This window comes from Ambystoma mexicanum, chromosome 3q, assembly GCF_040938575.1.
Source record: "Ambystoma mexicanum isolate Mex_15411 chromosome 3q, UKY_AmexF1_1, whole genome shotgun sequence".
Classification (NCBI taxonomy): Eukaryota; Metazoa; Chordata; class Amphibia; order Caudata; family Ambystomatidae; genus Ambystoma; species Ambystoma mexicanum.
Genome location: NC_090926.1, coordinates 279,187,978 through 279,212,294, shown reverse-complemented (window position 1 = coordinate 279,212,294; position 24,317 = coordinate 279,187,978). Strand labels below are relative to the sequence as shown.

At 43.4% G+C, this 24,317-nt stretch overlaps 1 protein-coding gene across 1 annotated transcript in view; it reads left to right on the top strand.

The window, feature by feature from the left end:
- The window catches only part of ESYT1 (extended synaptotagmin 1), a 1,383,482-nt gene that overhangs the window by 482,180 nt on the left and 876,985 nt on the right, over positions 1-24,317 (top strand). The gene's annotated exons all lie outside the window — the stretch shown is intronic.

The following is a 24,317-nucleotide window of genomic DNA, read 5'->3' as shown; positions in this document are numbered from 1 at the left end:
TTGAGGCCACCTCTTCCCAGTAACGTCTGTACTTGTCAAAGGAGAAGTTTGCATAACTCCATCAATATTTACAGAAAGAAAGGAAGGAGTATTACAATAGCATACAGTAGAGCTTTCAGATTGTTTCTCAGCACAGTTTATAGATTTCGTGGACTCAAGGGCAAGATGGTTAGGGAGTTCCATCACGGAACAGGAGTCCTTGTCCCCATGAGGGGAGCCTCTCCCTGTGAGGTCCTGCTTTCCACCACCCCTAGGGGGAATGTTGCATAGCAGGCTCACCTCCCTAGCCTCACAGGGAAGGGCTCCCCCTGCGGAGAAGTGACATGATCCCATGAATCGTCACAGCTCTTTTTCTCAGATCTATGATGTTTCCCTGCAGGCTGTTTTGATCAAAGCCTGGCTCACATAGTTCAATTTCACCACTGCAGGGAAACATAATCTTCATAGCGCGGCCCCTCCAGCCTCCTCCTATAATGGGACACCCCTCCACCCGCAGGCCTGCTCCCTCATCCCCGTCCCATTCCCTTCACCCCCTTCTGCACCCTCCTTCCCCCTATCGCTGTCACACACATACACACACCCATATCTAACCCTGGTCTCCCTCCTTTCCCTACACGCCCATCTTCCTCCACTTCCTGGTGTCAGCCTTGCGTATGCGCAGTAAGGGCATACAACCTTACTGGAAAGGCCGCCGTTCAGTGAAGGTGGCCTGTCACAGTAATGTTTACGACATCCTCTGGTCGTTAATATGAAACGATTCGATATCATGGACACAAAATAAAAGTTCCTAACTATGCATGCAAGCAACACTAGAATAGCCTCCTGGTGGAGTACCAACACCACGTATGGTCTCTTGTCCAGGAAGAGACACTACCATTTTTGGTATACCAAAACACTGCTATTCAAGGTCTTCATGTTCCAAGAGAAAAGAAATAGCATCTCAAAATATCTTGCTAGAACCATCCAAAGACATTCACTTGTGAGTAAAAATCCCTCTCCTAGTTCTTAATATGACTGGAACACATCACTCCGCATGGGATGTTCAGCAATGTTTATATACACTGAAAAGCTCCATCTATGAGCAGGATCTAGGAACACTTTTCTTATGTATGTACAAATTAAACACTTTAATTTGCTTTAGTATGCGTGAATCCTCAGCCCCAATCAACCAAAAACAAAGAAAGTAAATAGATGGGTATTAGTGATTCAGTTTAAAAAGTACAACTGCCACTTTAGGGCCACCAAAGTGCTATAGTATTCCATCATGCAGTCTTGTGACAAAGTCCCCTGCCTTTGGCAGGGATTCATTGGGTTCATCCCATGGATACTAGAAAACTAATGGCAGGGAACAGAGCTGCAACTCTGTAGTTCACCGTAGAGTGTCAAGCTACACTCTTTCCCTCTTACAGCTACTAAGGGAATGCTATAAATACGGCTTGTTGGACTCCCGCAAACTCAGAGCCTTACTTCACAAACACATCAAAGGATATAAAACATACTCATGTTCACTTTGAGAGGCTCAAGAGACACATTCATTACTCTCCCATTCAGCCTAAGGTTGTGGGGGCTGCAGCTCCCTGTGAGGACAGCATTCTCTTGGTTTTTGGCTTACATAATTGAATCGCATGGTGGAGAGTCAGAGGGACACCATTCACCACAGGGCATGCCTTGGTCTACAATGAGGAGGGAGGAGAACACCCAAATGACCAAGGCCATTATGGATTCCAAGATGACCGAGGCCTTAATATAAGTTTGGGCCATCCCGTGACCCCATCCAAATGCCCAATCATGGCATATCCCAGCCCTTATTAGACAGTTGTAGGATATAATACAAAGCACCACTGAAGGGGAGGAGGGAACGGGCTTTAAATGCTTGCCTGTCAAGTTAGCCAGTGTCCACTGTTGGGGAGGCTGGCAGCAGACCCAAGTAGACCTTTTTCCTGGAGAGCCCAAGTGGCGGGAGTACGGCAGCAAAGACCAGGAAGAAGGACACAATGCTGTGTGGCAAGGTGAAGGCAGCGTTAGTTAGAGAGAAGGGAGAGATCTTAGGGGCTGGAAGCGAGATTGGTTGCGAGTAGAAAGATACCATCTTGAAGAAGGGAGAATGAAGGTGACACTATCTTGCAGAGGACAGAGGCAGATATCAGTTCAGAGAGGAAGGAGGGGGGCATCGTAATGGAGAGGAAAGGGAGAGATAATCTGTAAGGAAAACGAGAGAGATTTTGACTGGAAAAGAATAAAGGATACCTCAACTTAGAGGAAACTGAAGAAAAGGAGACTGGAGATTGGATTGAACATTTGTTTTTGGGGAGGGGAAACGAGTAAAGGTCTGGGAGGTGATTATTGTTGTGGGGATGACAAATTAGTAGTCTTGGCAGCAAAGAGAAATTATAGTGAGATGGGAGATACCAACTGAGGGAGCATTGTTGGCCAGAGGAGGAACAGAGATGCCATCAGAAGAAGAGGATGAGACTGAGCAGCTAGAAAGGAGTAGAGCCACACCATCCTGGGTTGGAGAGAGGAGGAGAAACCACCACCTTAGGTAATAAAATAAGGAGCTTCCTTTGAACCATGTTCGTCCAGAGAAGACCATAGAGGTGGAAAGATGTTAAAATGGGGCTGTTGCATCGGGGAGCAGGGAGCACACCAGAGTGCTTTTTGGTAGCGAGAAGGGCCCAGAAGAGACTATTGAGTGGAGAAATAGATCTGTAGGACTCGGGCCATGTTTCTCTGCTGATTGTGGCCACCCTAGCAGGAAGCACCTACTGCTCTAACAGGAGAGGATGCCAAGGAAGATGTTGACAGACACGGTATATTGGTTCCCCAAAATACCAATCAGCCCAACAGCTGTAGGTCCGCAACTCAGGGAAGCTCCCTTTCCAAAGTAGACGTCTGAGAGCAAAACATCCACTCCCCTACTGACCCCTAGGCGGCAAGAGTCTGCCACCTTGAAGGAAGACTTTTGTTTCATTTTCTTTTGTATGGAGGCTTGGAAAAACCTTTGTGGACACAACTGTGTAGGCACATAGGAAGCCTCATTACCTTTGGATTTGTTGAACCTTCGAGCACTGCAATGCAATGCATTTGCAGCAAGAGACGGTCTCTCTAATGTTATACCCTGACACTTAGCCAATATCATCAGATAAGATGGCAGGATGGTAGTGCAATAGTCCTGACACCTTGCATGATTCTTTGCACACTTTTTGAATAAAACCCGTTCAGTTCTATTACTTTGTGTCAGTTCTTTAGGTCTGCAACCACAGGGTAAGGCGGTCATCCTAGCATCCTCAGTATTTAATATGTCCAAAACAATTACTTAAGGCTGGAGGGGAGGGAGCAGGAAGAGGATCTAGCAGGAACACGGTACAGAACTCTAACAGAGCACTCGATAACTTGTCAGAGTCCACTGTTTGGGTGCTACAACCCATCAGGAGACCTTTTCCCCTTGTGTACCTTTTCTAGTCAAATCTGATGCTGCTGGGCGTCACTCGGAGGGAAGGTTGTATTACATGCTCAAATGCCTTAATCAATGCAAAATAAGAAATTCAACATTGAAAATCATACCTATTCTTGGTCATTTAATGTAAATCTATGGTAATCTTTATACTCCGATCTTCTGTTAGACTTATAGATGAAAATCGCTTTCATTTACATTATGTTGGGGGTACGAGTTTGCTATCTTGCTTTTTGCAATTTGCAAATTTGTTTGAGCTACTTGCAGTGCCCAGTCCACCATTTAGTGGTGGGCCGGGAGTCTTGCAACTTGGTTAGGCGTTTTGACAGTGGGTGCATCAGTAATAAGATCAATGTATCTGTCACATGCACATGCCGACCACAAAGCGCTTCCTAGTCGACACTGTCCTCTCATTGTTTTATTTTTCCGCCATCAGTATCGGTCACAGAGACCAAGAGAAGCAATCGACATTCGAAGACTTTCGACACAATGATTACTGTTTTTGGTGACTGGTCATATATAGGAGGTATGGAGAGTATGTGAATGTTTTTGAAAATTCCAACTCTCATATTTTCAGTCTCTGGGCCTCTTCTATACGATCACAAGCAATCGACAAGCTTTCAAGAAATTCAAACCCAAGATATAGAAAACACAAAAGGAAACATACTGGGCTCCTACACTATGGAGACTGGTAGATCCCCAACCTCATACTTAAGAAAGGGAGTGCACAAGGAAGTTGCAACTAGACAAAAATCTCAGACCTTGACGCCAAAGATTTCTGCGCGAATGGCCCCATAGACTTATGCTGGTAAACAAGATGTGATGTATGCCATCCAAAAACCTGACCCCGAAAATTGCCCAGGAAAGATGGTACCAGCAGCCATGAGACCCACAGCAATGAAAAACTGCATTGTGCACCTTAACAACATGGTGCCGACAAACATTATGGCTCCAAAATGACAACATGGCCATGTAAGGCATAGAGGCATTTGATGGTGTTGAAAGTCAGCATAGTGCCAAAATTAAGCATGGACAGATCACACATCGCATGTCGCACCCAAAACATTTGATGCTGAAAAGAGACTTCTTTTGCTGTGAGCATCACATGTACCTTAAAACATATGCAAATCTCAAAAATATAATACGAACACATATGCTGAAATAAAACAAAATCTATGCAATAAATTCCGGTGATTTCACTAAAGATAAAGGCACATTTCTTTATATATTTATGGCTATTAGCTGTGTACTATATTTTGTGTTTGTGTGTGTGTACTCCAAAGAATCTAATTTGTTCATTATTTGCTGTAATAGTCATTTGACCAATCCTAGGTCGACGTCAATAGTTATAAGCTGTTAGTGTAGGCAGGGACATTTGGTGGAATGTCCTTGTCCTTCTCATAGGGCGTTTCGGCAGGATGTTCAATTCTGCTGCCTTCTTCTGGACCGTGGATTGAGGTATCCCTGGTGGGGAAAACCAGATGCTGCATTACTGGATTGTTTCAGGTACGTGGCGGTCATTCAAACTAGAACTAAAGTAAAAACCACAGAGACAGGGTTTTGAAGGTTAAAAACAACAAGGTCCGTTCTAAGACCTAACTGTACACTGACCTTGTAGGACCTTCCCTTCCTCAGAGTAAGATCAGGGCGTGAGCATAGACCGCTGAATTTAGAGCTTGCAGAATGTCTCTAAATGGCATTATGGATGGCCATCCGGGTTATAGATAATCAGCACCTTTGGAGCACTGAGGCTTAATGGGAGATAAGGTGGGGAATGTGGGGGGCACAGTCAGTTTGCTAATATTATTTGGATGTTGATACTTAGTGCAGCAAACATAGATCGCTAGTAGTCTAGTGGGCTAGCATATCAATTCCCTTTCACTGATTCGTTCTCCCATGGTTTTGTCTCTTTGCGGTTCGTTATGTATTCAAGCTTCTGCTGTGATGGCTGCCCGGGATAGACTCAGGGGGCACGACTGATCTGCAATAAACGCTTGAGGTGACAGAGCTAGGGAGAAAAGGGTGACTATCACTGTGTGCAATTGGAGGCAGCTAGGAAATTAGATCAGTCTTCTACAGGTTCTTACCTGCTAGGTCGCTACGTTCTCGTAGCTGAGTAACCCGTGTCTGCAGAACCCAGAGGTTACTATAGCGACTCTTGACCTCTAGTCCTGCGCGCAAGCACCTTGCATCCAATATGAGGTCATTGGGCTGCCTAGGGGCCATTGTGAGGCCAATCATCTGTGGCCAAAGGATGTTACGTGTGGCCTAAACTGTGTGTGAGAGATAGTACGGCAGACACATCTGATTGTTCTCGTAGCTATGTAGCGGGCGTATGGTAAGCCTCTGAGGTTACCATAGCGACTTCTGGCTGCTAGTCCTGTCGAATGTATCACTTTCAGGTTGAAAAGCTCATCTGGATCAAGTTCAAATTCAGGGGATTGTGATAAACCCAGTAAGATCATTACTAGAAAGCCAGTACTGGCCTATTCTCCAGTGGCCAGGGAAAGGCAGCTGCTACCTGATCCTGACCCTGGGGGGGTTTCATGTGGGAGGATCACGAGGGAGGAGACTCATGCCGGGGGACAGCAGTGATCTCCTTATCTCACCATCCTCCTTTAATTCCTGAACTGACAATGGCTTATTGTAAAATGGAACAACTTAAAATTACACACTCTCCTATGGACTTCGGTTCCCATAATGCTAAAAGTGCTGGGACGAAAAAGAGGAACTCGGAGGCAACTCAGAAGAGTGAATATTCAAAGTTGCAGTTTAGTCATTTCCAATTAAAGCACATGAGTGGGATATTTAAAACCCAGAATGAGACTCAGCTGTGTTGTTAAGTTGAAGCAGTAGAAGAAGCAGTTCATGGCCGTGCAGGAGTTGTAGCAGAAGGAGCTTAAGCCATCCGAGGTGCAGGAGCTGCCACAGAGAGACGCCCACCAGCAGAAGTCATCCCGACGGGTGAAAGCCAGAAGAACTGCAGAGTACGCGCAGAGGAAGACGGCGTCTCAAGAAGAAGCCCAGCGCTGAAGGAGATGGGCTTCTGAAGCAGCGTGAAGCAGAACGGGGAAGCTGTAAAAGATCAACAGACCTGTTGTTGCTCCCCGAGACCACGTGTAACTTACCTAAGGCTATCAGAAGGGGAAAAGAAGGCAGACTGACTGCAGAAGCACCACTTAAATCCGGACAGCCAGAGGCAGTCGCTTCAAGGAACCAGTGAGTTGGCAGAGAGAGTGAATTCTGACCCAGGGACACTCAGTGCATGAAAGCTGTCACAAACTAATAATCTTTATACGGAACAATTAACAAATCCAAGTAGACCATATTTAATGAACACCAAACAAGTAAAAAAATTGAAGCTAAGTTGCAAAAAAGAGAGTTCCCTCATAAGGGACTCCAAGAGGGGAAAGTGTACAACCAGTACTATATGCAACCAAAATGCTGTCAAAAGACTTTGGGCAAGCTACCAGTAGGGGAAGCCTCTAAACCAACATTACCTACAGCCAAGAGGTTACAGACAGACCAGACCATGACAACCCCTGGGAAAAACACAAAACCAGCCTTAACATTAAACAAGAGAAACCCTCAATAAAGCAACCAAAGCATAAGTTCCCTTTTAAGAGGTATAATTCTGGGAAAGCGTATATCTTACATTGCCAACAGCCAAGAAATTGTGAAACCACACTGAAAGACTGGTGTGGAGAATACTGGAATCAAGCCATCAAGTTTGTAGATATTGGTAGGAGTTTTCTTCCTGGCAGGCAACTGTACCAGGAAAGGGCATAAAGTGGTTAGTCCCGGCAGGCGAGTGGACCAGGAAAGAAAATTATGGTTTGATATGTTTGAGGCAGAAAGATTTGTGGAAAAAACTTTTGTTGAATCAAAGGAACTTGTGTACTTTATAATTTGTTGGCAAGCAGTGGCATTATTGAAGCAGGTTGTTGTTGCTATCCTGACAAAAGAGTTTTATTTTAAAAGTATTGAGTAAGAGTGATGTGCTATCTTGACAAGAAGAAGTTTTCTTCGAACACAGAACAATTACATGTAGTTTTGGAACCTGTGTTTTGGAGAGAAAGTCAATCATCCTTGCAAGATGGATATTGTGGAAGTCATTGAGTTGTTTGAATTGCCAGCCAGCTGTGGTGAAAACGACTTTTGTTGTTTCTACAAGAAAGACTCTGTGGTTGAAAAATTATTTTCTATTTCTCTGAACAGAACTTTGTTGAAACAGAACTATAATCTGAGTAGTCCTGACTTGATCCAGGGGAAGGGAATACAACCCCGGTGGCAAGGAGTGCTTCCAAAAACACTTGAGTTTGAATTACAAGACTGTTTTATTGAACTAAACTTTAGCTATATTTTCCTTGTATGATTCTATTGTATGTATTAGTGTGAGGTCCAGAGATATTTTGGACATTAGGTCAATTTTCTTTAGTTTTAGTTTGCTAGGCAGGGATCCCTCTATTAGGTTAAGGCGTTCATTAAAACCCTTTTTTACTTTGAATAAATGGCAAACTGTGAGAAAATGTTACCTTTGTGTCTGTCTCACATTTATGACCCTTTGCAAGATGTGGGGTCTGGTGGATGCACATCATTGTGCTGAGCGGAAGGTGATTTGGCTGGCCTGCTAGGCCTTTTCCCCCCTGCTTTCATGGAAGGCGATCAGGATCCAGACTAGCAACATGACTGTGAGGTACTGAGACCACAAGCACAGAGGAACCAGGCCGCTTTCATTTTCTGTGGAGGAGCAGGCCCTCTGGGTGTGGTCCTGCAAGTATTAAGTGCAGTTGTCTGTTAACCTGGATGGGAAGTAGAATGGCACTGCAAAGAACTAAAGAGTGCCACAAGTATGAGCTGGATGCTTGGACTTCTCAAGGAAATATTTTGAATGTGGCGCACCCAGAGGCCGATTTGTTTGCCGTCGGAACATGCTGAGACTTCTCCACATGTCAGAGTAACTAGGGATGGGGGAAATGGGATTAATTTTCAATACGTTAGTCAGACACATTTGTGTATGCTTTATCGCCAGTCTCTCTGATTGAGAGAGTGGTCAATAAGCTGGCCAGCACCCATTGTAAACTGATCCTGGTAGCTCTATTGTGGCCTAGGCAGCTGCTGATCAGGCTGCTGATCACGCAACAGGGAATGGTGTTTCATTATAACCCAGCATTGCTCTAGCAGCTTGTAGCCATCTAAGCCTTGGAACAGGACTGTATGGCTATCCTTTTGGTGGCAAAAACCGTCGGCCAGGAACACCTTTGCAAAGAAGTGGAAAAGGTTCTACTGCTAGTGCGATCAGTCAGAACTGTACACAAATGTGTGTCGCCTCATAACATTCTACCCTATTGAACTTGGCTCAATCTGGTTGTACCATTAATTAATTAATCTTTTATTATGTGCGTAATATCAGTTGGATTGTAGACTGCATTTAATTGTTAGAAAAAGTCCAAAGACCATTGCCAGGAAAGGTGACTACGGACTCAACAAGAGGCAATGCTGCAACATGCTCCTTGTTTGCCAGCACGCACCTTCAGGAGACTTGCAGGAGAGTTACATGAAGGAGCATGCATACATTGTCGGCATACCTGCATGGATTCGACAGCACATGAAGTTGCACAGGTTGCCCAGGAAGTGCTGAGCAATTTATTCATACAAGTCCTTCTTGCCTCTGTCCCAGGAATTGAAGCAATTATTTTCCTTTTTCCTTGCAGGGTTTATTTTTTGTATTATTATTTATTTATAGTGTAATTGGTTAATTAAAACCTTAAACACTTATTCAAATACAACAGACATATCAAATAACATTTCATATCACAATTACATATCACAGATTACAAAATCAATATAGCACCATGTAACACATTGATCATAATACAATAAAACAATCATAATTCTCAATCCTTTAAAAAACATTCCAATAAACATCTAAAAATATACTCCTCGATTGGTCCAATTAAAATGTATTTTGAGCCCTAAAGTGCATTCGCAATAATACTGTTATGCAATTCACCCAACTTTATTAAACTTTCTCTCCATATGTGATAAGCCACGCTAATATACTTCAAAGGATCAGCCTCATAAATACAAGACCGAAATTGGTCTGATATTACCATCCTAAAATCATGAATCAGATCCTTATATCCTTATACAAATACTGTGGAGCGACCATCTGATCATCCCATTCGTGATCACTCTGCCTACTCAAGTCTACATCCAACCCCCGAAACTCATAACCACCACAAAGAGAAACTGGAAACAAGTCAAAGAAAGCAGCCTATTCGAACAACTGGAATTAACCAAACCCTCAACTACAGAACTAGAGCTAGCTGACCTAGACGGGAAAGCAGAGATACTACGCAAATGGATTGCAGATATAATAGACAAGATTGCCCCAGAAAAACTGTTCACCCCATCAAAAAAAAGAGCAATGGCTAAATGGTTCACCCCACTATTAAGCACCATGAAAAAGGAAAACAAAAAGATGGAACAGGAATGGAGGAAAGAATACAACCCAAAACAAAAACACTGTTCCAGAAACAAATCCGCGTATACAAGAAGGAAATTCAAAAGGCGAAGAGAAGACATTACGATGACTAAATCACCAATGCCGCCAACACTCAAAAAGAAATGTTTAGCATCATTGAAGAAATGAGAAACCCACCAGGCTGCGATAACACCCCAACCCCCGCAGAAAAACTATGCAGCGACCTGGCAGACCACTTAAAAAAAAATCGTTGATCGTTGACATCCGACAAACCATACAAAAGAGACCAACCAACCACAACATACAACATAATGAACCTAACACAGAACCACAGCACAAACTCCAAAGCTTTCCTGAAATATCAGCAGAGGCATTCGCAACGCTGGTAAAACGAAGCAAGAAAGCTGGATCACCCATGGACCTATGTCCCCCAGACATCTACAAATCAATCCTCGCGCAAGGAACGCCAGCAGAACACTACAGAAACCTTCTAAATCTATCACTAACAACAGGGACTGTACCGAGGATCTTCAAATCAGCATATATCAAGCCACTCTTAAAAAACACAAGTGGCGACGTGGAAGACCTCTCCAACTACAGGCCGATCTCTAATATCCCCTACCCGGAAAAACTTCTAGAAACCTACGTATATAAACTAACCCAAGAACTTGTAGAAAAACACCACCTGCTAGACCAAGCTCAAGTCGGTTTCAGACCAGCAAGAGGAACGGATACAGCACTACTATCCATCTGGGACAACCTCAAAAATAACGCAGACTCAAATACTACCTCAGCCCTTATTTTGCTCCACCTCTCCGCAGCCTTTGTCACAGTGAGCCACGACACCCTGACCAAAAGACTAGAAGACATAGGCCTAACAGACACAGCCCTACTTTGGACCAAATCATTCCTAGCAGAAAGAACAGAAACCGTATGGATTAAACCATTTAAAGCCACTCCACGAGAGATTGTGGAGTGCCACAAGGATCCTCACTAGCTCCACTATACTTCAACATCTACCAGACTCCGGTCATCAGAATCTTCAAAAAATAAAACATTACATGCTGCAACTACGCAGATGATAGTCAGATCATCTACAAAATCAAAGACACTGATGCCGATCATTCAGCCCTAATCGACTGCCTAAAAGAAGTCTTCATTTGGATGAATGCAAACAACCTAAAAAGCAACCTAGGAAAAACAGAAATCATGATCGTATCCAAAGACCAAGAGAACAAAACCACCATCCCTTGGCCTACGGAAAAGGGAAACGCACCAACACCATCGAAGGTAGTAAAAAATCTGGGAGTCCTAATGGACAACACCCTAACCTTAGAACCACAAATAAATGCAACAGTGAAGAAATGTTTTTTCCTCCTCCACACTGCAAGAAGAATTCTACCTTTCCTCTCCTTCACGCACAAAACACTCACCATCATCCCCCTAATCATGTCAAGAATCGACGATGCAAACAGCCTATACCTCAGAATACCAGAACACCACCTGAAGAAACTGCAACGGATCCAAAATGCAGAAGCAAGACTACTACTCAAACTATCCAGAAGAGACCACATCACTCCAGCCCTAAAAACACTACACTGGCTCCAAGTTAAACTTTGCATCACCTTCAAAACAATGTGCATAACGCACAGGGCAATCAGTAGACAAGGAGCAGAATTCCTACAAAAAAAAATAACAGTCTACAAACCAACAAGACACCTCTGATCAAGCAACGAGGTCCACCTGGAAATCAAAGCATACCTTAAGAAAAAACTTCCCAAAAGAAATAAGAAACACCTGCAATTCAACACCACTGATTCAAACTGAAAACCGAAACAGGGAAAAGGATGACTAAACTGGAAAAGACATGGACAACCCCAGAAATGACAGGGAAGCTCCCACGGCACCTGAACGGGTGACACCAGATAGACGGGAACTCAGGCGACATGCACGGAGATCGAGTCGACTACTCCACCTGCCCCCTAGTTACCACCAGGTACCACAGTGGTGTGGAATTCCCGAGATATTGGCAATTAGCACCTTACTTGCTGACATTGGCAGGTGCAATGGCCACAGGATTATGAAGGGAGTACAGGTGGGGCTATGAGAGAGCCTGATAGAGGTGGGGACCAGAGGAGTAAGGTACCTTGAATGTCAGAGGGACCCAGATTAGGACAGGCGCATCAGGGGAGACTACACAAGCCCAGCGCCTCATCTCAGGATTGAGATGCCAACTAACCAACTCCACTAACAATTTCACCTCTACATAGACCTCTCAAAATTCCTAACCAACACAACCAAAACCTACAGCACAACAAACCGCACAAACTTCACTACATTGCAACAACAAAACAAAAAAGACACATAGACTCGCACAACAGTACACAGCAATTACTGGCCGCAAACACCCCAGGCCCAGCCAATGGACCCACCGGGCTGAGGCCGCCAACAGCACATCACTGCTATCTTGCACTTTTCCTGCTTCCTCCCACTAACTCAACCTCCCCTCCTTCTTCAGAGCTGCCAGAGCGCCAGGGGACCACTCCGGTGGTGATAGTGCACGGTACAAATGTCCTTTAACATTAACATTAACGTATCCTCTATAATACATATCTAGCAATTTATCACAATTGGTCGAGGTGTCTTATCGTTTCCACCTCCCTTTGACACAACCTGCACATTCTTTTTTCTCTCGGTATCCCTAACCAACCACCAACATATTCATAGTAGGGAAGAATGTTAAATCTTAATAATGTGATCAATCTAGACAGGTCCCAATTTGCTACATTCAATAAATAACTGTGAGGTTTAGAGGTTAGCAGGCCTTGTAAACTATATACTTCATATCATCTATTTGTGCCTAGTAGCTCAAGATGTTTACAAAGTTCCCACTGTTTAGATTTTTTCTTCAAAGTCTTAAAAAAAAACCTTAATCTCAGTCTTCTCTTTGGGTAAATTCATCTTGATTTCACTTAAGAAATTCAAGAGGTAGCTGTCATATCTTGCAAAGCCGAATTCATATTCTTATTTTCAACCATACAACTGCCCATGACTTTCAACAAGCTATCATCATTATCATCTTGCATCATGATTTTAATGTATAACTTACAACACTTAACCTTCCATAATGTGGTTAAGGATGTAAGTCCCAAGGCATAGATTTGGCTAGTTTTAAAGCGGGTTTCCATAATTTTCCTTCAGTTTTACCTAGATCGTCCAGGTATCTAGCTGCCAAAGTTTCTACCGCATATAAGGCCCCCGGGATAATACCACTCTTATAAATGTCCAGCAGCCCCTCAACTGAATAGCCCCCCTTTACAAGCTATATAAGAGCGAATTACATTCCATTTTTTTGTAACCTTACTTTCGATCATCTCATGAAAATTGTTTCGAGGAGGATTATCCCTAACTAACATCCCCAAATAAGGGTATGTTTCTACAACCTCACTCGGCTGCTACTCAATTTTCCATCGGAAATTATATTTCTTTTTCATTTTTCTGACACCCCCAAAGATCATGATCTTAGTTTTCTCTACGTTAATACTCAAATTATTCTCAAGAGCATAACGTTGCAACTCATCCAAAGATCTCTGTAGGCCGATCAGAGTTTTATCCATCAAAACTGTGTCATCTGCATATGACATCCAGCTGATGAGATGCTCTCTGATCTTCGGTGGGTGATTATTTATATTCTTAAACCTAACCCCCATATCTGCTACATACAAGTTGTATAGGACAGGCGAAGTAACACATCCTTGCTTGAGACCTAGTTTGTGTTAATAGGAAGCAATCTATTTACCCCTTTATTCAAACAGATGGTAACGGTGGTATTACTATACATTTCTCTTAATACGTGCAACACTAAGGGGCTAATTTTCCAATTTGCTAGCTTACTCCATAATTTATCTCTACTAACGCAATCGAAGGCTCTTAAATAATCTATAAAACATACATATAAACTCATTATTTTTTTCTTCCAAATATCTGAAATAACAAACTGTAATGCCAACATATTGTCAATTGTACTAAAACCTGTTCTAAACCCAGTTTCGCAAGGCAACAGCAGCTTATTTTCAGTACTCTAGACTTTGATAATTTGCACCAACAACGAGCAAAAGATTTTACAGCTTGAATCTGCCATCACCAGCAATCGGTAATTCTTCGGGCAGGATCTATTTCCTTTTTTATAAATAGGAATAAAAATGGCTTTGCGCCAACTCTCAGGGATCTTACCACTTTTCCAAATACATGAAAATAATTGCAATAAACTCATTGCCCACTTCAGAGGAGTGCGTTTTATGACAATATTCGCCAGTTTATCAGGTCCTGGGGCACTTGATGCTTTCATCTTATTAATAATATTCAAGATATCATTTATACCAAAAGGGAAAATCCTCTCCTCTCCAACTAATCTGATTTCTCTACTAACGTCTGGACTATTTTCTACATAATACAATGTGGATATGAATTCCGTCCATGCTTCCATGGATATAATATTAATATCAGAATCCACTTCTTCTATAAGATATTGGCAATATAAATACCAAAACATTTTGGAGTCATGAGTACGGCATAATGTCAGAATCATTCTCCAATTAGCATTATGTATATTACACCTATGAAACATAAGCCAGTTCTTATATTTTGTATGAAGACTAGTGATGCTTTGGAGTTTTCTAACTTCAGACATACCAATGTCTTTTTTAATTATATTAATGTCTGCCTTAAGCATCTTTTTCGTTCATTTAGCTGACTATCGTATATATTCTTATGTTTTTGTATGATACCCAATACATTTCCAATGACTTCAAACCATTGCAGGCAATCCCATGTCCATCTATGGTTAAAATGTCAAACATCTCATCATATTTCTTTACATTTTTTTCAGTACAACATATCCTATTGGACGCTCCATTACATTGGATATTCATACCCTCACCATTTCTTACATTCCTGACTTGGCGGCTATATGGACGACGTTGTAATATTTTGTGATCACTAAGTGATGTAGGAATATGTTCAAAACTTCTAACTAACTTTAACAACCCAACATTTACAAACATGTAATCAACTCTATAACTCACCTTCCCGTTAGTCCATGTTGGGTGATTACTGCCCAAATGATCAGGTTCTAAAAAGGAGAAGCCCCAGTTCTGTAACATATTCAACCAAACTATCGCACTGGAAATCTGGATAGAATGCTTTAGATCCATACCCATATTCCCTAACAATACTGCTGGAACTATTTGGAAGTCGCCACACCTTTCCTCCTATTCTTCCATTTTTTTCAAAGCTACATCACAATAGGAATTTAAGTCCCCAACTAACATGACTAAGGCTTTAGACGATTCAATTAGCCAACCATCAATCATGTCCATAATACTCTTACCCACCTCCTCCATGCATCTCCTTCCAGCTGGGAGTATACATTTATGAATAGTAAATCCTCTTGAGCAACATCATTTCCAATTATGACACACATAGCGGAATCTGACTTACCAAATTTGTCATATTCTCTAATAGTGAGCGGGCATCTAACTCCAACACAGTGCCTACCCATATGTTGTCCCTTATCTCCAGCTGTTGCAGGTTTCGTTAAGATTTTATACCCATCCATAACTATCGCCCCCTTAGCCCGAAGTGCAAATACATCACTACTTTTCAACAATAGTATGCTTTCTTTCTGTAGGAAGGATGGAAAGCCTCTACTATTCCATGAGATCATGGTAAACCCCTTTACCTACTCCTTGTCTCAATATACAGGCAAATAGTTCTCATCTGGAATCCCTTTTTCAAACAACATTTGCTTCCCCAAGCCCTGGAGGGCTATGCTCCCCTGATCTTGGCAAATTATTATTCTTCACCCAAGCATTTTCAACATTATTTTACCCAATAATTTCGAAGTCATAATTCCACACCTCACTGGAATGTTCTCTAAGTAATTCCACAATTACTGCCGTACCAAACTGAAAAATTGCCCAGTTATTCCAACTCCCCACCTCAGGTAAGATAACTCTTTCAATATCCGAGGACTTGATGCATTGCAATTGAGGAATTTTGTTGAAACACTCCAATAATCAATTTCTATGTAAGTATGGACTGTCTTATTTTTTTCCTTCAGCCATTTCTCCATCCCTTTTTTTTAGGCTTGGTCTTATTATTTCCTTCCACTTATGCTATGTGATTAAGGTTTAATTCAAATCTATTAGCAACCTCAATACATTCCCAATCATTTAGTGAGGTTTCCTTTTTAGTTTGCCCACCTTGCTTTTACCTTTATTTTCTTTTTTGTAATTCCTTTTACAATGTGAGCGACGTCCAAGGCCTTCAGATAGTAGTGGCCCTTCTTCTTGAACTGCTTTGACCAATATAACACTATCTTCACCACCATCTTTCTCGTCCATATCTATTATAATCTCACTAATATCTCTCTTCTCATTATCTGCCTCATTTACCAATATACATAATTGACTCAATTCCCCATTCTGTTCACTAATAGATCTATTTAATAAAGTTGGTTCCTTCTGATGTTCCCAATCTGAGAGAATCACATTCAACAACGCCTTCATATTCTCATTAACCATAATAACCAAATCCTTCACCGTTTGCTGTTCATTCATGGGTTTAGTACTAATCCCCAATAAAATATCAACAGTCACTATTAGCGTCCATTTCTTACCTCATATGAAGAGTGTTTTCTTCAACTCCCTCACGGTCACTCCAAGAACGATCTGCATCATGTTCATCCCCCATAGATAAATTTTCCTGAGCTATCTTTTCAAGATCAGGTGTAATATGGAGGTTTGTCCTAATCACATTATTCATACTTATGGAGGCCTCCGCATTTCTTTCCAGTTGCCCCCATACCCGTGCCAATTGTTAAACACATTGAATGGTGGCGGAAGTCATGCCATAAGTTTAATAATTAATTGTTATCTGTCATGGAACTATTTCCAGGGACCGGGATAACATCCCCCCTCGTAAAATCCTTAACCAAGTCGATTTTAGTTAAAAAAATCCAATATTTTTGGTGTTCCTACAAGGTCATATCCTTTTTACCCCCATCTTCTTTACCCACAGGAGTTTTGGAAGAAGGGGTAGCCATTGTAGAGTTATTTTTAATTCCCTTTTTCTTTCTACCATTATTCAATCTTAATTTAGGTGCCATTTAAACTAAAGTTGGTCACTAAATCTCTCCAACAAATGATTCTAATGACAAAAAAATCAATCACACTCAAATAACAAAACTAGAGGCACCACTCCAACTAGTTATGCTTTTGGAGTTTACCTCACTTAATAAATAATTCAAACGTTCTCACATCCACATTAATAAAAGGAGCAGTACTATATAATTATATTAACAATCTCTCCCAATATGAAAGACATTTAATGTAAAATAGAGCAATGTAATTGTATAAAATTTATCAAAATACTTGTCACTTATAGAGTGCAAGTACTATATGATCTTGCAATACTATAAATCGTAAAAACGAATAATCCAAATTTCTTAAAATACACAATAATCGCAAAATATCAATATAAATGGTGCTAATTAGCTGCAATAATTAATCTATTTAATTGATATGATATGATATGATATGATATGGCATTTATAACGTGCCTATACACAAGTGTTTCAGGGCGCGAGACGATTCAAAATTTAAACCAATTTACCTATCCGGAGATATCCTAAATGAAATAAAATTAAAAAAGGTTCTTCTTAAATAGCAGGGCAGAGTATTTAAAATTGGGCGCAGCAACCTTGCAGCACCAGACCCTTTGGAGAAAAAGAAATCCCTCGCAACTTCCGAGGTAATATATATCAATCGGTGCCAATATATTAATTTGTTTAACTTGAAATAATTGCCTCTGTTACTGCATGCTATTCTATATTCTTAAGTATGTGAATCTATATAACACCCAATACTGGCGATGAATTAGTTACTTACCTATAAAATGTAGACCCTCCCACCCGTAACAGTGATATCTATGTAGTTTTTAACGTTCGTCAATCTAAAAGTGAAACTGTCGGGTTAAGAATGTGAGCTGGCACCACTTGGTGTGTCATACATAGCCTGATTGTGCATTAGTTCTTAAAGAAGCAGAAGCCTGTTTACGCAGAATGTGTGGATTAAAGTAGAGGTAAAAGTTTCCACATCCCCTGCCTAAGCAGTGGGAACATTCTGAAGTATGTAAATCTATGCAATACACCAAAACTGGAGCTCTATACTTACAGGTAAATAATTAATTATGTTTCCTTAGCAGTTGTGATAGAGAACTGCGCCTTCTCTTGGCTACAGCTTTGCATTCTGGAACTTGCTAACTCGACATGACAGTGGCTTTGGTAACCACTGCTTGCGTTAATGAAAGACTGCAGTGATTTTGGGAGCCAAGGTTTGTCTTTGAACAGCACTTGGTGAACCTGCATTTGGGTTGTGATTGTCCTCATGTAATTCCAGAATGTTTTAGAGTTTTGGAGCAAATGCAGCACATGTTACTCCAGCATCCTGCTCTTTCTCCTTCCCAACTGGTTGGTTATGCCTGCACCAAAGGCCAGTTGGAAAAAAGTGTTCCACAAAAGGGGATGCTGTCACTTTAAGAGTTTTTTAATGCGGCCAGTATGTGGGAACATCTCTCTGCGTGCATCACCAACTGCCACCAAGGTACTGTTTTTCATTCCTGTCGTTTGGATGTTGGAAGGAGTCCATGCATCTCCCTTTTTTGGTCACTGATTGTTTTCCTTTTTTGCTTTCTCCCCTCCTAAAGTTGTTCAATTTCTAAATAGATTTTTTTATATTGCATCCTTCGAAGGGATTGTGTCCTCCGACGTATTCCTTATCTATGATATTTGTATCTCCAGCTTGCTGGCCTCGGAATTTTTTTTTTCCCCAGTAGAGGGCGCTGTGCGTCGACGTCCGTCGAGTAGGTGTTCCTCGACAGCCACCGTATCGACGCCAACGTCATCATGCCTATAAATGGCCACGCCCAGCGTCCGTTGCTCAGTTCCGTTTTTCCGCACTTCGTGTGCCTCGGAATACCGTTGCTCAGTTCGTCAGTCGAAATATATTCATATTTCCTCGGGAAAACCGACTCGTACTCGATGGCTTCCTCCTCTGACCCGACGACTCCTCGGTCCGGTTTCAAAAAATGCCGAGACTGTGGGAAGAAAATGTCGTTGACGGATCCTCACAGGATCTGTTTGTGGTGTCTGGGAATCGAACACCAGTGTTCGGAGTGTGAGGCATGCCTTTCCATGACGGCGAAAGCCTTGAAGGAGCGTAAGGGGAAGCTCGAGAGAGGTAAGTCAGTTTTAACTTCCTCGAAAGTTTCCGCGGTAGAGTCGAGACATTCGTCTCCTCACCGTCGAAAGCATTCTCAGTCTAGGTCTCGAAGTGGCTCCCACCACTCGTCGAGGTCTAGACACTCGAAAAAGAGACGTAGAAGATCTCCTTTGTCGTCGTCTTCTAGTTCCCCTGAAAGAGTACATTGCCCCACAAAACACAGCTCTCAGGCTGAGTGGGAGGAATTCAGAAAAAAGAAGCTAAGCGTCTTCGAGAAAGTGGCCTCGACCCCCTCAAAGTCAGCTGAGGGTGATACCCTGGGTGAAAAGCCCAAAAAATCTAAACGCCGCGAGTCGAAGCACCCGGCGAAAGAGTCGACCCGAAAGCGCCATGAGCCATCGGGGAGTAAAGCATCTTCGACGCCATCGTCGAAAGCCCCTTCGAAGCATAGATCGGCGCCATCGACGCCGTTATCGAAGGGTTCTTCGACGCATCCGTCGATCGAGTCGACGCCGGCGTCGACGCCGATAAAAGAAAAACCCACGGCTATTCCACAGCCAACGGTTACACCAAGAGCCTCCGACACGACGTCGAGAACGTCGTCGACATCCTCGAGCAGAATTCCGAACCTCTCGAGTTCTTCGAGGCCTCTTCCAGTTTTCTCGACGCCTTTGTCGGCGTCTTCGAGGATTTTTACATCGGCGTCAACGACATCGACCTTTTCAAGGCCACTGTTGATGGCTCCCTCTGCTTTAGAGATGGGTTTTATACCATTTCACCGGCCAGAGCATCCCCCCTTAACTTCAATTTATGAAGAAAGGGAAGATTCTGATCAAGAAAGGCCTTTTGGGCTGCAGAGGACCACATCACCTGAACCAGAGACTTTTGCCTCTGAGGAAAGAAGGTTGAAAGACCTTCAGGATGTATTTCAGGAAGCAAGTGGCCTAGACACTTCCCCAGAAGTGGAATTTGTCAAACCAGACCCAGGGGAACATGCTGAAACCCCTTATAGAACCCCAATGTCAAGAATTATGGAGTTCATGAGTTGGTCTGCGCCTTCACCTGTTTTTCAACAGGATGACCTCACAGATATTCTGGATAAAGGTCCACAGGAGGATCCTGTGATTCCCTTTCATTCTGCTTTACAAAGGAAGATTTTAACCAACTGGGAAACTCCTGAAGTTGTCCCTGCGGTTAACAAGAAGTTGTCAGCGAAATATAGGGTATCTGCTGCTGACCCTGAATACCTATCTAAGCACCCTACTCCAGAGAGTCTGGTGGTCCAGGCTGCAACTTCATCAGGCAGTACATCTGCATACCCCACTGCTCCACAGGATAGGGATGATAAAAAATATGATGCCATGGCTAAGAAAGTCTTCTCGGCCTGTAGCATGGCTTTAAAATCTATTAATGCGACTTGTACGCTCGCTAGGTTCAGCCACACTCTTTGGGAGTGTGCTTCATCAGCGGCTGACTGCCTCCAGGAAGGAGAAGAAAGGGACGCATTTTTAAATATCATCAGAGATGGTAAAGATGCAATGTGTGAGTCCCTTCAAACTGGCATTGATTCTGCTGACAGTATCAGCAGGGCCATGGCGGCAAGTACCACAATCCGCAGGCATGCGTGGTTGAGAAAGTCCGGCTTTGCTTCTGACGTAGAGTCCAGACTTTTAAATATGCCCTTTGACAGGATCCTCTTGGAGAGGAAGGTCCTTTCGCTATTATTCCTCATATGGAAGAGGCAGAGGACGGCCGGCTCAAAGAGGCCAAGGAAAATGTACCCGTGGTGGACGGGGTAAAGGAAAGAAAGCCTCATCAGCTGCAGCCACTTTACCTTCGGCAACTGCATCAGCCGCTCCCATCACAAGACACCTGTAGGGGGCAGGTTAACTCACCATCTTACGGAATGGCAGGCTATTACGTCAGATGCTTGGGCATTGGAGACAGTTGCCCAAGGTTACTGCCTGCCTTTTCTACGCATCCCTCAGAGCCATCCACCGGGGAACAGCTCTCTGAAAGTGCCAGATCCGCTCCTCTTGCAGGAAATTGTAGACCTGCTAGAGAAAGGTGCCATTGAACCGTTACCTGTAGCGGACAGGAACAAGGGCTGGTACTCCCCCTACTTTATCATACCAAAGAAAGACGGAGGACTGAGACCCATCCTGAACTTACGAGAATTGAACAAGTTCCTCAGGAAGGACAAGTTCAAGATGGTAACTCCTTCTCAGATCCTTCAGGCCCTCCAGCTTCAGGACTGGTTGGTATCTCTGGACCTTCAGGATGCTTATTTCCATGTGCCAATCCATCCCAAGCACAGGAAGTACCTGAGGTTCGCAATTGGCAACTCTCATTATCAATTTCGAGTTCTGCCATTTGGGCTGACCTCCGCCCGAGGGTCTTCACCAAGCTAATGTCGGTTGTGGCTGCAAGTCTAAGGAGGGAAGGGATTCACGTCTACCCCTACCTGGACGATTGGTTGATCAGAGCAGTTTCTTCGGAACAAGCTCGGATCCAACTAGATTATGCCTGCCACTTCCTTCACAAGCTGGGCTTCTCCCTCAATTTAAAGAGTCACTGAGGATACCATCACAGAGACTCCAGTTCATTGGAGCAGTCCTGGACACGTCCCTGGGAAAAGCCTCGCCACCAGAGGTGAGGGCTCAAGATATTCTGCAGATGGTCACCAGGTTTCAAAATGCCCAACGTCTCCCAGCCTATGACTTTTTGAGGTTGCTAGGCCTCATGGCATCCTGCATATCCCTTGTGCCAGAGGCTCGCCTGAGAATGAGATCCCTTCAGTGGGCACTGAGGACTCAGTGGTCACAATTCTCAGGGAGGATGACAGATCTCCTCCGGATTCCGGGCAAGGTAGCCCACGACCTTCAATGGTGGGCCTCTCCAGAGAACATCTTGAAAGGAGACCTGTTTTGGCAACCATGGCCGGAGATAACAGTAGTCACAGACGCCTCACTCATGGTGTGGGGAGCCCATGCCAACGACTTGACCATCAGCGGTCGTTGGTCTCCATCGGAGTCCAGACTACACATCAACCTGTTGGAGCTGAGAGCCATCAGACTGGCACTGAAGGCTTTTCTGCCGTCTGTACGGGGGAGAAACGTCCTGATAATGACGGACAATACAGTGGACATGCACTACCTCAACAAAAGAGCAGGCGTAGGGTCACTGCCACTGTGCAGAGAGGCAATGCAGCTCTGGTTTTTGGCAATTCAGGAAGGAATCTCTCTATCAGCAATTCACCTAGCCGGAGAGAAGAACTTGACAGCGGACGCTCTGAGCAGGCAGACCACAGTCTCCCACGAGTGGGAGATAGCTCAGGAAGTCCTTCAAGAGATCTTTGCCCTTTGGGGAACCCCTCAAGTGGATCTGTTCGCCACCAGTATCAACAGGAAGTGCGACAGATTTTGCTCAAGGGAATTTCCCCCGAGAGGAGCTCTAGGAGACGCGTTCGTAGTGGACTGGGAGTTCCCACTTCTGTACGCGTTTCCTCCGGTCCCTGTCCTTCCTCAAATGATCAGGAGGTTGAGAAGGTTTCGGAAGACCATGATCCTAATTGCCCCGGATTGGGCCAGGAGAACGTGGTACCCGGACCTTCTGGACATGTCCATCCATCCTCCAATTCGTCTACCGTACAGAGAGGATCTTCTCTCGCAGAAGGGAGGACAGGTTCTCCATCCAGCCATCAAGACCCTCAACCTTCACGCTTGGTATCTGAAAGGTTGAAGTACAAGGATTGGGACCTTCCAGATGACGTCATGGAGGTGTTGCTTTCGGCCAGAAGGCCAGCAACTAAAACTCTATACCGCTGCCGTTGGAATAAATTTTGCAGCTGGTGCAGAGAAAAGAATATCAAAACCTTTTCATGTAGTACACCTGCGGTGTTATCCTTCTTACTTTATTTGGCAAATTCAGGCCTTCAAGTTGGCACTATTAAGGGCTATCTCACAGCGCTATCGATCTTTAAGCGCACTGCAGAGGAGCCATCGTATTTCAAAATTCCATTGGTAATACAATACCTGAAAGGTCTAACTAATGTTTACCCTCCAAGACCATTCCAAGTTCCCTTATGGGACTTAAATCTAGTTTTAAACTTCCTAAAGGGTGCTCCATTTGAACCACTCCACACTTGTTCATTGAAGTTTCTCACCCTCAAAACTGTTTTATTGGTAGCATTAACATCTGCTAGAAGGGTTAGCGAGATACAAGCCCTATCTTGTAAACCTCATCATACAATTTTTCACAAGGACAAAGTCGTTCTACAGGTGAAGCCTAACTTCCTCCCACAGGTAGCTTCTGAATTTCACATTACTCAGAAGATTACTTTACCTTCATTCTATCCTCCTCCCCATCCGGGGAAAGAGGAAGAGAGACTACACAGGCTGGACCCTAAGCAAGCCTTGAGTTTTTAAATCAGTAGACTTGCTAAAATTAGACAAGCAGACCAACTCTTTGTAGGTTACACAGGACATAAGTTGGGATTACCAATAACCAAACAAACCATCTCCAGATGGATTATTTTAGCCATTCTGGAATGCTACAAACTGGCAGGGAAAGAACCCCCTCAAAATCTAAGGGCTCATTCGACCAGGGGTATCGCAGCCTCCTCAGCTCTTCAAAGAGGGGTACCAATTAGAGACATATGTGCGGCTGCCACATGGTCGTCCGCACATACCTTTACCAAATTTTATAGCCTGGATTCCTCCTCTAGTCAAGAGACTAGATTTGGCAAAGCTGTGTTACACTCTGTTCATTCTTAAAGAGTAATTTGGCATCTCTTACTCCCGCCTCCAATCACATACCACTGCTATGGGAGTCTATCATAGAAAAGGAATACGTCGGAGGACACATTCCCTTCGAAAAACAAGTTACTCCTTACCTGGTAACGTTCTTTCGATGGGATGTTCCTCCGACGTATTCCTTATCGCCTCTCCCATCCATCCCTGCAGTAACAGTTCCCTTGTGGTTGCAGCTTACGCTCCTTCAAGGGTAGTAACCATTCATGCAATAACTACCTTACTCTACAAAACGGAACTGAGCAACGGACGCTGCGCGTGGCCATTTATAGGCATGACGTCGG